Raw genomic sequence first — 16911 nt, 5'->3', positions numbered from 1 at the left:
ACACGCATCTCAACCGCTACTGAAAATCACAGAATATTAGAACCTCATAATGCACGCCTTAGCTGCTGCAGAACATCCTAATACACACCTAAACTTCTTCAGAACATCAGCGGCCGCAGAACCAGATAATAGACACCTCAGCTGCTGCAGAACATCATAATACACACCTCAGCCGCCGCAGAACATCATAATACGCACAAAAGCTGCTGCAGAACATCATCATACACACCTCATCTGCTGCAGAACCTCATTACACGTAACTGAGATGCAGCACAATGTCATAATATACAGAGTATTAGAAAATCATAATGCACGCCTCAGCTGCTGCAGAACATGATAATACACACCTCAGCTGCTGCAGAACATCATAATACACACCTCAGCAGCTGCAGAACATCATAATACACACCTCAGCTGCTGCAGAACATCATAATACACACCTCGGCTTTTGCAAAACATCATAATGCAAACCTCAGCTTTTGCAGAACATGATACTACACACCTCAGTTGTTGCAGTATATCATACTACAGATTATAATATACATAATATATAATATACAGGGTATTAGGGGGTACCCCACGCCGTTTTTTCCTCCAATTTTTGGCAAAAATACGCGTGGAGTCCCCCCTTAAAGGGGGCTCCCAGGCTTTTTCCCACATATTTACAAAAAAATGGGGGGAAAAACGGCGTGGGGTGCCCCCTTTCAAATCAGCCAGATACAAAAAAGCAGCAGCAGCCTGCTATTACTGAGCTGGGATAGGCCACTGTTAGAGGGCTATTCCAATGCAACAATAACAGCCTGCGGACGCCCCAGCACTTGTACATCTATAGACGGTCAGGTACTGGTTTGTACCCGGCTCTTCCCGGCACCCCTGGTGGCGGTGGGTACCGGGGTAATGGTATGGGCGTTAGTGTGAATTTGCAAAAAAATTGAGGCAAACACTAAGGCCAGCCCTTAGTAATGAGCACCGTCATCTAGCCGGCACCACTACTATGGCACACTATGAAGAGTGTCGACACACCCTCGTTGACCATTTTATTTGTTAGAACTGTCGGTCATCGACGTAAATCATTCGAATCCGAAGTAGTCCACAGCAGGCACGGTCCTGGAAGATACAAATAATACACACTGTGGCGGATGCACTGAATTATTGTGACATGCTCCGTGCACCCGCTCAATAAGATGTCCCCAAAATGGTATTAATGTGAATGTCATCTCATACCGCAAAAATGACACCTTAAAGAGGACCTGTCACCCAGAAATTCGGCACTAGATGTTACTAAAGTAATCAGCTCCTAGTGCTAAACCAAACGCAGCGGTGTTACACAGAAACCTCTGATAACGCTAACTAACACCGCCGCGCTGTACACTACAAACGCCGGACCGCTCTCAAAGTGGCGTATTCATGAGGGGGCGGGATTGTGGGCGGTGACTGCCGCATGACACGCGGCAGTCACCGCTGGCCTATGGAACGAGCGGGGCGGTCAGGGGAAGAGGCAGCGCCTCGGACCGCCCCCTCATGAATAAGTAGGACCCTTAGAGAACGGTCTGGCTTTTCTAGGGTACAGCGCAGCAGTGTTTGTAAGTGTTATCGGAGGTTTCTGGTAACGCTATCAGTATAACACCGCTGTGTCTGTCTAGGAGCGGCTTACTTTAGTAACATTTCTGGGTGCGTTTACACGTTGCGTTTTGCCTGCGTTTTCATTGCGTTTGAAACACATTACAACAGCTGAGGAGGTGATTTGCCTAATTACATTACTGTTTACACTTGTTAACACATGCATTGACATTGCGTTTAAAGTGCGTTCTGTAAACGGAAACGTTAACAGTAATGTAATTAGGCAAATCGCCTCCTCAGCTGATGTAATGCGTTTCAAATGCAATGAAAATGCAGGACAAAACGCACCGTGTGAACGCACCCTCCTAGTGCTGTTTTTCAGGGTGACAGGTCCTCTTTACACAGCTACACACACCTAAGTATAGAAAAGCTATTGGCCCCAAAATATGGCAAAATGAAGAATTTTTTTTTTCTACAAAATATTTACCGTACGTTTTTAAAAAATCTACTAAAACACAATAATTCTTCTATAAATGTGGTGTCTCTGTGATTGTACTGACCAAAGAATAAAGCAGAGGTGTCATTTGGGGCGCACATTGAAATCTGTAAAAACTGGGAACAAAAGAAAGTGGCGCAAATGCATTTTTTCACCATTATCACTGCATTTAGATTTTTTCCCCACTTCCCTGTACATGGCGCAGAATATTTAATACCGTTACTAGAGAGGACAATGTGTTACACAGAAAACAAGCCGCACACAGCTCTGTACATGGAAAAATAACAAGTTATGGAATATTGAAAGTGGGGAATGAAAAATGGAAATGCAAAAATAAATAAGGGCCTGGTGGTTAAGGGGTTAAGTCACATCTAGTAAAATAAAAGCAGAATAGCAGGCACTGGGGGGGGGGGGGTCCTATTTGGCAGAGGGTCTATGGCAGTGATGGCGAACCTATGGCACGGGTGCCAGAGGTGGCACTCAGAGCCCTTTCTGTGGGCACTCAGGCCATCACCACAGGACAGAGGTGACCAAATAGGACAAATCCACCAAATCTTCCTGCAGTCTCAAGCAACATATGAGATGCTGTTCTCAGCTCTATTTTAAAGCGACACTTCATTGGCTGATTGGAACTGCAGGAAAAGTGAGGTGTGGACAGGGCTGCATTATCTTTGGAGGTCCTCCTGCTGGACGCACCATTCTTCCTCTACCTTTCAACTTTATTGGTGGCCCTAGGTGGCCGATACAATTGAAAGATGTGGAAGAACACGTAGCAATAAATTACAGCTTAAAATGCCACGTTGGCACTTCACAGTAAATTACTGGATTTTGGTTGTAGTTTGGGCACTCGGTCTCTAAAAGGTTCGCCATCACTGGTCTATGGGAAGTGAAGTATTTCACATTTGTATCAGACACACAGCAGATAGGAGGATCCTCCGAGTGCAGCTCTCGGCATGGAGAGCATAGAACAGCCCTGGGGGAGGAGGAGACTGGGCTCTGATTGGTCCCTGGGCTGGGGGCGTTGATGGGGGAGGTGCCGGGCTGTGCAGGAGATCGCACAGACCTGAAGATACCAGGAAGGCAGAGGCGGCGCTGGGGGCGGGACACGGAGCCAGGACACCCACAGGTAGCGCCGGGAAGGGAGGGACTAATCGGGACTTTATCTTAGTGGCCCGTTCCAGCGGGACAGGGGTTAAAAACCGGGACTGTCACGCTGAAATCGGGACGGTGGGGAGGTATGCGAGTGGTTACAAAAAACTTCTCTCTCTCTGGCGGACCAGATCTGTCTTGGAATATAAAGACAGCCATGTAATATATAAAGCTGAGTGTATGTATGTATGTGTGTATGCATGTATGTATGTGTGTATGTATGTGTGTATGTGCAACACCCTCGCCGATGCAATGGCGAGGTAGGGTTTGCGACTACGTCCCACCTGCATGTAATCCCATTACACAACATGGTTCTGATAAGACATAGGGATATTGCAGTGGTTAATCCTGCCTGGCAAGGCAGAGGTTAAGTATTTTGTATAATGCAAGATGCTGTTATCCAATGATATGTGTTACATCCTGTGCTCTGTAAGCTGAGATGTGATTGGAGGAGCAGCCACCACCTGACCAAAGGGAGGTAATAAAACTCCCTGGCCAGGAATGTTCTGGAGAGAAAGAGAGAGGTCTCAGATGAGATGAGGTCTTTCCAGAGATCTTTTCAGAGAGATTCTGTTGTAGGAGAATCAGTGAGTGAGTGAGTAATCTCTGTCTAGCCCATACCAGAGCAGGAAGAGCCTAGCCCCTGCCTCTGAAGAGTGGAGCATCAGACTAGAGTTAGTGTAGTGAGGAAAAGGGGTATCATCTTACCTTTGAAGGTGATACCTGAAGCCCTACAGGACAAGCTGAAGCTTCCTACCAGGACACAGCTGCCTCCCAGCCTGCCCTCTACATCCAGGCTGGTGAACTATCTCCTGAGGCTCCCTCCAACTCACATCTCGGCACCCTACCTACCTGTTAAAGGCACGTTTGCTGCGGTTCAAATAAAGAACTGTAAGTTGTTTTCTTCAACTTCTGTCTCCGTCTGGTCCCTGCTAATACGGCTGCCTTCATCACCGGCACCCTGTCCATCACCCAGAGACTCACACTCGGGACATTAAGGGGTTGCCCCAGGGAGATCCGCTATAGCAGCCGCTCCCTCATCTTTTCTTGCCAACACCACCCTGCTGGAGACCTGCCAGGCTGTAGGACAGCCCTCCGGTTCCCCCGTACCAAGCACCGTGACAATAGCGTGCTTAGGCCGCAACCGCCAGCCACTCCGGTACCGCGGGCCCCGGCTGTCTCCAGGCCTCCCCTTTAAGGCTAGGCCCCAGTGGGGGATGTTGCAAGTGGCGTCACGAACACAGGATATATACTTCTGTGCCTTATTCTGGCACTAAAGACTGTACTTTATTAAGAAAAAGACTGTGCTGCCTAACCCTGCTGCCATCCGGGTTAGGCCCAAGTAATTGTGTGTTTCTGGATTGAACTGTGTTATACCGCTGCCACGTGCTGTCGAGCGCCGCTCCAGCACTCGAGAGGTTAATCCTTGCAAGAACTGTACCAGCTCTGCTACATCCGGCGTTGCCGCGCCTGAAGATTTTACCTCACGAAACTGTGGCGCAGCAAGTAATTCCAGCCCGCCAAAACTTTCACTGGCGGGAAACCCAGAGACATCGCTAAGCTCCGCCCCCTGCGCGTATGGCGCGAATCCTGCCTCAGCGCGCTGTGGCGCAGCAGAAAATTCAGCCCGCCACAGCTCCTGGCGGGAAAGACTCAAGCTCCGCCCTCTGGCGCGAAACTCTCCCGCGCTGCAACGCCAGGGAGAGCCCACGAGGTACCTCAGAGTCAGCGCAGCCGCCATCCAGCATCAAAGAGGTTAATCGGCCATCTTGGATTTCTCCACGTGCTGTCTCCTGTCCTGCCGACATGCCGCACAGCCTTCGAGATGAAGAACCAAGTGTCGCATGGCTTACCCACGAGCCTCGGGCCCCTTCCTCTGCTGCACTGCTTACTGCTGTCTCCCGTACGCAGTCTTCAATGGCGGATTCTCCACAGCGGCTGCCTCCTCCGATGACGGACCTCCTGAGGACCACCGCGGATGTGAGTACCATGGCCCCCAGGGCCTATATCACAGTGACTGTGACTTTATCTCCCTTAGCCCCGGCTGGGGTACAGTCCGGCCCCCCTGCAGAGGGTCAACATCTCCCCATAGGAGGCCTGGCTACAAAAGGGACTCTCTTAAAGGGGCCTGACCCCTTATCTAATGCTGCTGATCGTCCTGCGGAGTATCCAGGACCACCTGCTAAGAGGCCCAGGCTGTCCGGTGAGAACGCCCTGCCAGCTACAGAGGTTACCACCGCCAGCGCAACAGCGCCCCCAAGAGCTACAGGTCAGTCCAGGAACAACAATCCTTCAGCTGTCAGCAGTGAAGAAGTTACAGCTCCTGCGGTCATCATCATGCGCTCCACAGCGCCCCCAGCTACAGAAGGTCAGCCAGAGAAGTGCCTGTCTCCTTCCTTTGCTGAGATGCCTGCCGCCGCAGATGACCTCCCTGCTGTTCCAGCTCCAGCTTCTGGGTGTTCCATGTCAGCAGTTCCAGTGTCTACCACCAGATGTCTTCAGGTGACAGATCTCAACACTGCTGTCTTCACCCAGGCTGATGATGTCCCTGCTGCAGTTCCTGCTTCCATGCCTGCAGCCATTGCTCTTGAGCTTCAAGATTAACCCCTGAAGGGCTGTAGCCCACTTCAGGTACTGCACTGTGTACATATTGTATATTTCTGTCCTTACCCCAAAGAGCCAGAGACTTTCCTGAGACTCTCACCCTTATTTATCTCAGTCAAGAGACATACCTTGAACTGATTATTGTCATGTGCTATGATAGCACCCCTTCCTCTGCCACAGCAGAGATTTCTTCAAAGGACTCTGTCCCTCTCCAAATAGAGGAGACCCTTTGCTTCTCAGTGCACTTTTCCCCACATCAAGGGCTGTACCCAGAAGACGGACTTTGTCATTAGAGACCTTCTGAGAGACTTTTGCCAGATACTCCAAGGAAAAGTTGCTATTGCTATTGACTTTTATATTGCACTTAATGCCTTCCTTTTAGGTACAGACATTCTGTTTGCACTTTTTATGCCTTTCCTTTGCAGGAAAAGAGACATTTGCTATCTTGCTACCCTGAGTAGCCTATCTACCTCTGTAACGTTTGTAACGTTCAAGATGTGTACCCATTGGGCTCCTAAGCCAATGTGAATTTATCACCTGTTTGCACACTGTCAGAAGATATGCCAGTAGTCTGCATTAACCCTTTCATAGGCTTTTCAGGTTGTAGTGTGGCTGTGTCGGACCGTCTTCTATGTAAAACACTGACCACTACCTGATCCCTCAAACTGAGGTTTGCACATGGGGGTAGTCCGTAAACTGCGGGTCTTACGGGGACCGGGGGTGTTACACAGTTAGCACCTGGATGCCACCCATACATGGGTAAGGGTACCAGTCAGGAGGTACTCGTGTCGCATATGCTAACGCTATGCAGGTAGACACCTTATATAATTGCCGCCAGGGAAGAAGTGTTGATAAAACAAATATACAGGCCTTGGTGCAAGGAGTGGATTACAGGACATGACACCACACCTTTCCTACTGTACAGTTCGGTTTAATGGCGTCAGCGACCAACTGTCATACAGCTACATGTTTTGTCTTAGTCCGACACCAACTCAGGTGCCTGTCTCCAGGACCATGGGCGGTTTGTCCCTACACCTCACATAGCCTGCACTTCCTAGAAGTGCCCTTAGCCCCCTCTGTGCCCCAAAACATCTGTAGTCGAGCCGAGGGCGGCTCTTTCAATTGCCCCCGGGGTATGCAACACCCTCGCCGATGCAATGGCGAGGTAGGGTTTGCGAATACGTCCCACCTGCATGTAATCCCATTACACAACATGGTTCTGATAAGACATAGGGATATTGCAGTGGTTAATCCTGCCTGGCAAGGCAGAGGTTAAGTATTTTGTATAATGCAAGATGCTGTTATCCAATGATATGTGTTACATCCTGTGCTCTGTAAGCTGAGATGTGATTGGAGGAGCAGCCACCACCTGACCAAAGGGAGGTAATAAAACTCCCTGGCCAGGAATGTTCTGGAGAGAAAGAGAGAGGTCTCAGATGAGATGAGGTCTTTCCAGAGATCTTTTCAGAGAGATTCTGTTGTAGGAGAATCAGTGAGTGAGTGAGTAATCTCAGTCTAGCCCATACCAGAGCAGGAAGAGCCTAGCCCCTGCCTCTGAAGAGTGGAGCATTAGACTAGAGTTAGTGTAGTGAGGAAAAGGGGTATCATCTTACCTTTGAAGGTGATACCTGAAGCCCTACAGGACAAGCTGAAGCTTCCTACCAGGACACAGCTGCCTCCCAGCCTGCCCTCTACTTCCAGGCTGGTGAACTATCTCCTGAGGCTCCCTCCAACTCACATCTCGGCACCCTACCTACCTGTTAAAGGCACGTTTGCTGCGGTTCCTGCAGTTCAAATAAAGAACTGTAAGTTGTTTTCTTCAACTTCTGTCTCCGTCTGGTCCCTGCTAATACGGCTGCCTTCATCACCGGCACCCTGTCCATCACCCAGAGACTCACACTCGGGACATTAAGGGGTTGCCCCAGGGAGATCCGCTATAGCAGCCGCTCCCTCATCTTTTCTTGCCAACACCACCCTGCTGGAGACCTGCCAGGCTGTAGGACAGCCCTCCGGTTCCCCCGTACCAAGCACCGTGACAATAGCGTGCTTAGGCCGCAACCGCCAGCCACTCCGGTACCGCGGGCCCCGGCTGTCTCCAGGCCTCCCCTTTAAGGCTAGGCCCCAGTGGGGGATGTTGCATATGTATGTATGTATGTGTGTACGTTTGTGTGTGTATGCATGTATGACCCGAATAAATAAGCAAACTAGATTAGGGGGATATAATAATATGTCCAGGGTTGCAGGAGCAGGAGCACACGTGTGCCTCCCTTCACTTACCTTGCCGCACTCCAGCAACAGCCAGTGCACCGCTAATTGGCGCTGGCCACCTGACTACCTGTAAATAGCCAGCCTCTTCCTGTGTCCCCTGCCGGATCTTTGTGCTTCTACGCATGAGAGAAAGCTGTGTTCCATGCCCTTTGCGATTATCCTGATTTCCCGTTGTGACCTCGATTCCGTTCCTGACTTTGCTCCTGTGCCGCCTGTCCTGACCTACCGCTACGTCCCCAACTCTGATCCTGTGCCACCTGTCCTGACCAACCGCTACGTCCCCTACTATGATCCTGTGCCGCCTGTCCTGACCAACCGCTACGTCCCCTACTATGATCCTGTGCTGCCTGTCCTGACCTACCGCTACGTCCCCTACTCTGATCCTGTGCTGCCTGTCCTGACCTACCGCTACGTCCCCATCTCTGATCCTGTGCTGCCTGTCATGACCTACCGCTACGTCCCCAACTCTGATCCTGTGCTGCCTGTCCTGACCTACCGCTACATCCCCAACTCTGATCCTGTGCTGCCTGTCCTGACCTACCGCTACGCCCCCAACTCTGATGCTGTGCTGCCTGTCCTGACCTACCGCTACGTCCCCAACTCTGATGCTGTGCTGCCTGTCCTGACCTCCTGACTTTTCCCGACTACACTTTTGCCTTACGTCTCTGTACTTCGCTTTGGCCGCCACCGCGGATAAAGTCGCGCCTGTGGAACAACCTGGTGGTATCACGCCGCAGCAAGTTTATCCCGCTTTGCGGCGGGATCTGGTGAAAACCGGGTACCACGTAGACTCCAGTCCCAGGTGTCGGTTTACGTCATCGTCCTCGGTGATCGAGTGGGTCCACTACTTCTGGTTCCTTACAATCCTTGTCCCAGATGATGCCACCCCCAGACAAAGGCGATTCAGCCGAAATGTGTGCGTCGGGACTCAGGCTACAAACATGGGTGTGATTGAACTACATTGGTGTTGGCACATTTCTCCATGTGAATTTGGTCCACTTGGATCCTAAGATTTATCATGATCTCACATAAGTTATATAGTGTGTTTCCAAAATCCACTTATTCACCACCACATACAGGAGCCATTGGGGCTCATTTACTAAGGGTCTGCACGGCACATTTTCGTCGGGTTTCCCGACTATTTCCGATTCGTGCAGCATTTAAGTGGGGTATTTGGCGCAAATCAGGGGCGTGTCTGACGGACAACCCGACTGATTCGGACTGAGCGCGGGATTTACAATTTAAATTGTGTCGCAAGACAATGCACTTACATGCACCAGGAAGAAGAAGGTGAACTCCAGGGACCTGAGCGGGGAAGCGACACATGCAGTATATCGGGCGCACGATCTTAGTGAATCTTGCCGGACTTCATCCTCGTCAGAGAACGCACGTTGGAAATCGCGACAGGATCGGGTAAGTAAATCTGCCCCATTATGTGCTGCTGCTGCTGTGGCAGTTGGAAGGTGAGCTGTGATTGGTTGCTGTTTTTCCACAGGTGATTAATGTGAGCTCTGAGCTGTGATTGGTTACTACAGGCAATGAGTATAAGACACTTATGTGTGAGGTAAGATGGATAGAGACAGAGATAGGGGAAGATTATCAGAAATGTCTGAGGTAAAACTGTACCAGTTTCCCATGGAAATCAATGAGACCTCAGCTCTAATTTCATAAACATCTGTGGGAAAATGAAGGCTGAGCTCTGATCGGTTGCCATGGGCAACTAGAGCATTTCTGCTCTCAGACACCTCTGATAAATCTCCCAATATACAAAGTGACAGTCGGGGACAGAGACAGTCACTGGAATGAGAGTGTCAGAGACAGTCACTGGAATAAGAGTGCCAAAGACAGACAGCCACTGAAATGAGACTGCCAGCAACAGAAGTCACTGAAAGAGACTGCCAGCGACAGACAGACACTGAAATGAGACTGCCAGCGACAGACAGACACTGAAATGAGACTGCCAGCGACAGACAGACACTGAAATGAGACTGCCAGCGACAGACAGTCACTGAAATGAGACTGCCAGCGACAGACAGTCACTGAAATGAGACTGCCAGCGACAGACAGTCACTGAAATGAGACTACCAGCGACAGACAGTCACTGAAATGGGATTGCCAGCAACAGAAGTCACTGAAAGAGACTGCCAGCGACAGACAGTCACTGAAATGAGACTGCCAGCGACAGACAGTCACTGAAATGAGACTGCCAGCGACAGACAGTCACTGAAATGGGATTGCCAGCAACAGAAGTCACTGAAAGAGACTGCCAGCGACAGATAGTCACTGAAATGAGACTGCCAGCGACAGACAGTCACTGAAATGAGACTGCCAGCGACAGACAGTCACTGAAATGAGACTACCAGCGACAGTCAGTCACTGAAATGGGATTGCCAGCGACAGACGGTCACTGAAATGAGACTGCCTGTGACAGACAGTCATTGAAATGAGACTGCCAGCGACAGACAGTCACTGAAATGAGTTTATAATAAAAGGGACAGAGCAGTATGAGAAAGTATAGATACATATAAAATATTTTTTGTTAACCCATTCTATTTTGTTGCAGATAAGAGCAGTTATTTACTATCCTGGGCAACACTTGGAGCTACATCTAGCTTGATATAAATGATGTGTGATGCTTTATGTTTCCTGTGGTGGCGCTGCAGGTACACTGAACAATTACTACAAGGTTTCTTCACAGATGAAATCACTGGGGTTTCCAACAGGAGATGATTACTGATCAGTTAATTGTCTAGGGACCAGAGTAACAAGTAGGGACTGTCCACAGTACAGAACTACATGAATATATAGCAGGGACTGCAAAAGTAAGTTATATGATTATAATGGGGAGTGATGAGTCCATGATGTTTAATAACTCCATCCCCACCAGAGACCCAGTATACTGACGGGAGACCCCTATAACATACCTGTTGGACGACTTCTCTTGTTAACTAAACTGTCAGTGTGTACATACATGACATTACTTATCCTGTACTGATCCTGAGTTACATCCTGTATTATACTCCAGAGCTGCACTCACTATTCTGCTGCTGGTGCAGTCACTGTGTACATACATGACATTACTTATCCTGTACTGATCCTGAGTTACATCATGTATTATACCCCAGAGCTGCACTCACTATTCTGCTGGTGCAGTCACTGTGTACATACATGACATTACTTATCCTGTACTGATCCTGAATTACATCCTGTATTATGCTCCAGAGCTGCACTCACTATTCTGCTGCTGGTGCAGTCACTGTGTACATACATGACATTACTTATCCTGTACTGATCCTGAATTACATCCTGTATTATACTCCAGAGCTGTACTAACTATTCTGCTGCTGGTGCAGTCACTGTGTACATACATGACATTACTTATCCTGTACTGATCCTGAGTTACATCCTGTATTATACTCCAGAGCTGCACTCACTATTCTGCTGCTGGTGCAGTCACTGTGTACATACATGACATTACTTATCCTGTACTGATCCTGAGTTACATCCTGTATTATACCCCAGAACTGCACTCACTATTCTGCTGCTGGTGCAGTCACTGTGTACATACATGACATTACTTATCCTGTACTGATCCTGAGTTACATCCTGTATTATACCCCAGAGCTGCACTCACTATTCTGCTGCTGGTGTAGTCACTGTGTACATACATGACACTACTTATCCTGTACTGATCCTGAATTACATCCTGTATTATACTCCAGAGCTGTACTAACTATTCTGCTGCTGGTGCAGTCACTGTGTACATACATGACACTACTTATCCTGTACTGATCCTGAATTACATCCTGTATTATACTTCAGAGCTGTACTAACTATTCTGCTGCTGGTGCAGTCACTGTGTACTGTCATCCTGTATTACACTCCAGAGCTGCACTCACTATTCTGCTGGTGCAGTCACTGTGTACATACATGACATTACTTATCCTGTACTGATCCTGAGTTACATCCTGTATTATACTCCAGAGCTGCACTCACTATTCTGCTGCTGGTGCAGTTACTGTGTACATACATGACATTACTTATCCTGTACTGATCCTGAGTTACATTCTGTATTATACTCCAGAGCTGCACTCACTATTCTGCTGCTGGTGCAGTCACTGTGTACATACATGACATTACTTATCCTGTACTGATCCTGAGTTACATCCTGTATTATACTCCAGAGATGCACTCACTATTCTGCTGCTGGTGCAGTCACTGTGTACATACATGACATTACTTATCCTGTACTGATCCTGAGTTACATCCTGTATTATACCGCAGAGCTGCACTCACTATTCTGCTGCTGGTGCAGTCACTGTGTACATACATGACATTACTTATCTTGCACTGATCCTGAGTTACATCCTGTATTATACTCCAGAGCTGCACTCACTATTCTGCTGCTGGTGCAGTCACGGTGTGCATACATGACATTACTTATCCTGTACTGATGCTGAGTTACATCCTGTTGCACTCACTATTCCACTGGTGGTGTCACTGTGTTCTTGGCCCTCTCCGCATGTTGGTTCTGTATTATTAGACATGGTGTGACCTGAGGAAGGAGCAGTTTGTGCACTTTTTGACTCTAGACTTTATGAGGCTTTTGCTCCACTTCTCCTTTATGTCACACACATTTGGTCAGACTCTTTGGTCTGCGATACATGACTGGTCTCATGAACATGATACAACATATTTGTTCTAGTTTGTTTATCTATATAGATAATATCCTCTTAACCCTTCAATGACCAGTGCTGTCCATTCATAATGACTGCAGCACAAGGCCGGACAAGAGTTCTGTGGATTTATATATCGCAAATAGATTGTGCTTCCAAATCATCCGGTACGCAGCAGGGCAGTTCCAGATTTTGGGGTCTGTCCTGTTGACCCGAGGTGCGGGAATAGAGTATTATAGAGAATAGAGTATTATAGAAAAGCGGAGACACGTCAGCTCCAGGAATCTAGGTTCTTGGAATAAATTGAAAATGAGTCCTGCTCCTCATCATGTATTATTCAAGGAATTAGCTGTGATTGGAGCGTTCCTTTAAGACTCCTATTTTAGGTATTCATGATCCCCTGATGGGTGCTGGTCTTGCCTTTGGCACCTAGGCACACCTTAAGAATAGAGGTCTCTGTCACCCCCATCCCACCACCGGCTGAATAGGGAGTTGTGCATAATGGTGGCTCTTCATTGAAGACAATGGAAGTTGTGACTTCATCTCCACCTGGAATCCGCCTCTATGACACATCCTGTGGATATGGGATGAGTGGGATGGGAACAGCCCTTTAAAGAGAATAATGCGTCACCACAATCTACCTGTTACGTCGGGCTATGTGCACACACGCCATCCATGTTGCCTTCTTCGTTTCAGTTGCTTCTTCTGTGCCAAAAGGTAACTTTAGAAACATGCAAATTAGCTGGAAGTGCTTTGGGGGGCGTTAGCAGAGCACCTCAGTAATAACAATATCCCCAGCTACACCTCCACCTCCCAGCGCAGTCTCTCATCCTTCTCCATCAAGATGTGGAGTTAGAGCCATTAGGTGCTCTGCCAAAGCACTTCAGCCTGGTTTGCACATTTCTGTGAAGTTTGGGCACCAAAGGAGAAACTGGAGTAGCATAGCAGTTAGTTCTGGTAGGTAAGTAGTAGTGACCGATTCTCTTGAAGCGGAGTTCTGCATGTTCCCCTCTGGCACGCAGAGCCTGGTGATGTCGCATTGTGGTTGGTGAAGTTGTAGACTGGATGTCGCTGGAGACCACAGAGAAGACTTCCTGCACGCTGCCACATACAAGTCTGACTCTCTTATTTACATGTCAAGTGTAGTAGCGAGCGCCGGATGCCCGTGTCATAAGGGGGGGGGGATTCCCCGAAGTTCTCTGATGTCACAGTGTGTAGGTGATGATGTCATTGAGGTGCCCTCTGTACATGGATCACTTTAAAGCAGGACCGAATGGTGACGTTACAGAGTCATACCTTGTGCTGGATGACTGTGGATAGGTGCTACACCACAAGCACTTAGGGGGACATTGATCATAGTTTTTAGACAGTTTTTAGCGTTTTTTTGCACAAAAACGTGGCACAGTTCGTTAATTTGGCCCATTTTTGCAACATTTTCTGGCGCATGGCAAAGTTTGGCACTTAGTGGTTCTGAGTCCCTGCGCTTTATCTGACATAGTGAGCGGCTGTTATACAGATGTTTGCACGGAATCTATCACTAATTTGTGCCTAAAAAGTCGCAAAAATGCCCCTACTCTGAGCAGCGGCACTTGAAAAAAACTTCACTTTTCATTACTGAAAACAAAGGTTTTTGCTTCCCAAATGAAAAATTCCCTCTATGCAACATGGAAAATACTTCGGAGCAGTTATAAAATGTAAACTTTCTCCAGTAACGACTTCATCACTTTCTATGGGATCATCTCTGGGAGTGATTATTGTCTTATTGTACAGATCTGAGAATATTATCAGTCTCCATTTACTGGACATTATAGAGCAAGATTTTTTTTCTTTTTTTTTTCCATCTCTGTAACTTTTAGTCCCTGCAGTTACATCACAATGTGCTCCGGACATTGTACAAGCTGAGACGTTATGTGCAGAGATGAAGCCCTGAACGTTCTGTCACATTGTTTCAATCTTGTTCCATTATTGGTCACAAATGAGATTTACTTTGTAGGGTAAAAATTAGAGACAAATTTGGCGCAAATGAATCAGACATGAGACAATTCCAAAACGCTTTTACTAAGTCAGAACTAGGAGGGACTGGAAAGGAGCAGTTCCACCCCACCCACCCACCCTTGGGAAACATGTGACCTTTTCAAATATATGAATAACTCCCCACACTCGGGATTGGCTGTAGAGGAGCAGGGGGCGTCGCTAAGCCAAGTGATGGGTGTTTTCATATATTTGAAAAGGTCACATGGAGAAGCTGTTTCCCAAGGGTGGGGGGGAACTGCTCCTTTCCAGCCCCTCCCATTTGGCAACTGCCTAGTCACACAGCAGATGCTAATGAAAGGTACAATATAACAGATCTTTTTTTCTGTAAAACCTATTTTTTTTATACAAAAACACTTTGGCAGTGTATGTACTATGCTCTGTGGGGACAACGGGAGTGCTAAAAATGGGTCTCCTGGTGACAGGTTCCCTTTAAGATCGGTAGCGATATTGGATAGGAAATGGCATATTATTACAGGAAGAGCTTCTTCTGCTTCTCCATCTGCAGACAAAGCATTTACCTGCAGCAGCCACTAGGTGGAGATAGCTGCAGGGATTATTTCAGAATCTGCTAGTTAAACAGGAGCTGATTGATCCACATACAGAGGAGCTCCCCCTAGTGGTGGCTCTGGGAGGCAAGTTTCAACATTGACTAGGAAAACATCAAGATTTTACATCATTAAGACCTTCCCCTTTTTTATCTCTTCCCCTTTAAAATCTCATCATTTTTATTGTAAATAGCAGTGTTTTTTGCATAACAAATTGTACGACTTAGTGAAGTTATTTAATATTTCATGCGGTTTTCTGCAAAGTGTGAGATAAATTCCAAGTGTTATGAAAACGGCAAAATAACCCCCTGCACTTACTCTACTTTCTTGTGGGCTCCGTTTTTACAGCGGTCACTATTCGCTTCAAATGACACCGCATCTTCATTCTACGGGTCGCAGCGATCACAGGGAGACAAGTTTTATTTGCTTTTAAATAGATTTTAAATAAAAATAAAACCTATATGGAAAAAAAAAAAAAAAAAAAATCTTGGTTTCGCCATATTCTGAGGCCAATAACTTTTTCATACTTCAGTGTACAGAGCTGTGTAAGGAGTCATTTTTGCGTTACGAGATGCTATTTTCATAGCTACCATTTTGGGGAATGTACCCGTTATTGATAGCGTTTTATTAAATATTTGTGTTCCAAAATGGTGAAAAATTGTTGTTTCGAACATTTGGCTAAAATTTTTCATTTCAATTTTTACCGTCGGGAACGACTTATTATATATTGATAGATCGGGAATACTGGGACAAGTTGATACCTAACTTTTTTTTGTTGTTTTTATGGGCAGCACAGCAGTTTAATGGTTAGCACTACAGCCTTGCAGCGCTGGGGTCCTGTGTTCAAGTGCCAGTGTCAATATCTGCAGAGTTTGTATGTTCTCTCCGTGTTTGCGTGGGTTTCCTCCGGGTCCTCCGGTTTCCTCCCACACTGCAAAACATACTGGTAGGGTGATTAGATTGTGAGCCCCATTCGGGGCAAGGACCAATTTTTCAAGCTCTGTGCAGCGCTGCATAATATGTGTGCGCTATATAAAGGAATTATTAATATTATATCAGTTCTAGGAAAAGAGGACGATTTGAACTTTTAGATTTTTGAAAGTATTTTTTTTTTAACTGGTTTTCAGTCCCCCTTAGGTACTTTAACCCCAAAGTACCCAAGGGGGACTGATTGGTAGGTGGTCTGATTGTTCCTACAATATACTGCAATTTTTCTGTAGATCTGTAAAAGTCTGTGTTACGTACCTTCAGTAATCACAGGTCCTGAATAGGTCACGGTTACAGACCACCGCTCTCCAATGATGTCACGACGCTCCGAGACAGTATGGCGTCTCCCATGCGCCTCTGTCAGCATTGCTGAAGGCATTTAATGACTAAGAGCTCCTAACTAACACCTCCTTGCATCAATGTTTTATAGGATTTTTAAATCAAATACAGTAGAATCATCTATTTTTGAACCATTTGGAGGATTATTACAGAGCACAGACCAGCCGCCCACCATTGCACCATCTTCTATAAGTAGTCTATGAAAACCCATCAAGGCAAAGGGGATGCAAAGAAAAGATACAATAAGACCTGA

This window comes from Engystomops pustulosus, chromosome 3 (genome assembly GCF_040894005.1).
Source record: "Engystomops pustulosus chromosome 3, aEngPut4.maternal, whole genome shotgun sequence".
Lineage (NCBI taxonomy): Eukaryota > Metazoa > Chordata > Amphibia > Anura > Leptodactylidae > Engystomops > Engystomops pustulosus.
This window is presented reverse-complemented; position numbering follows the sequence as displayed.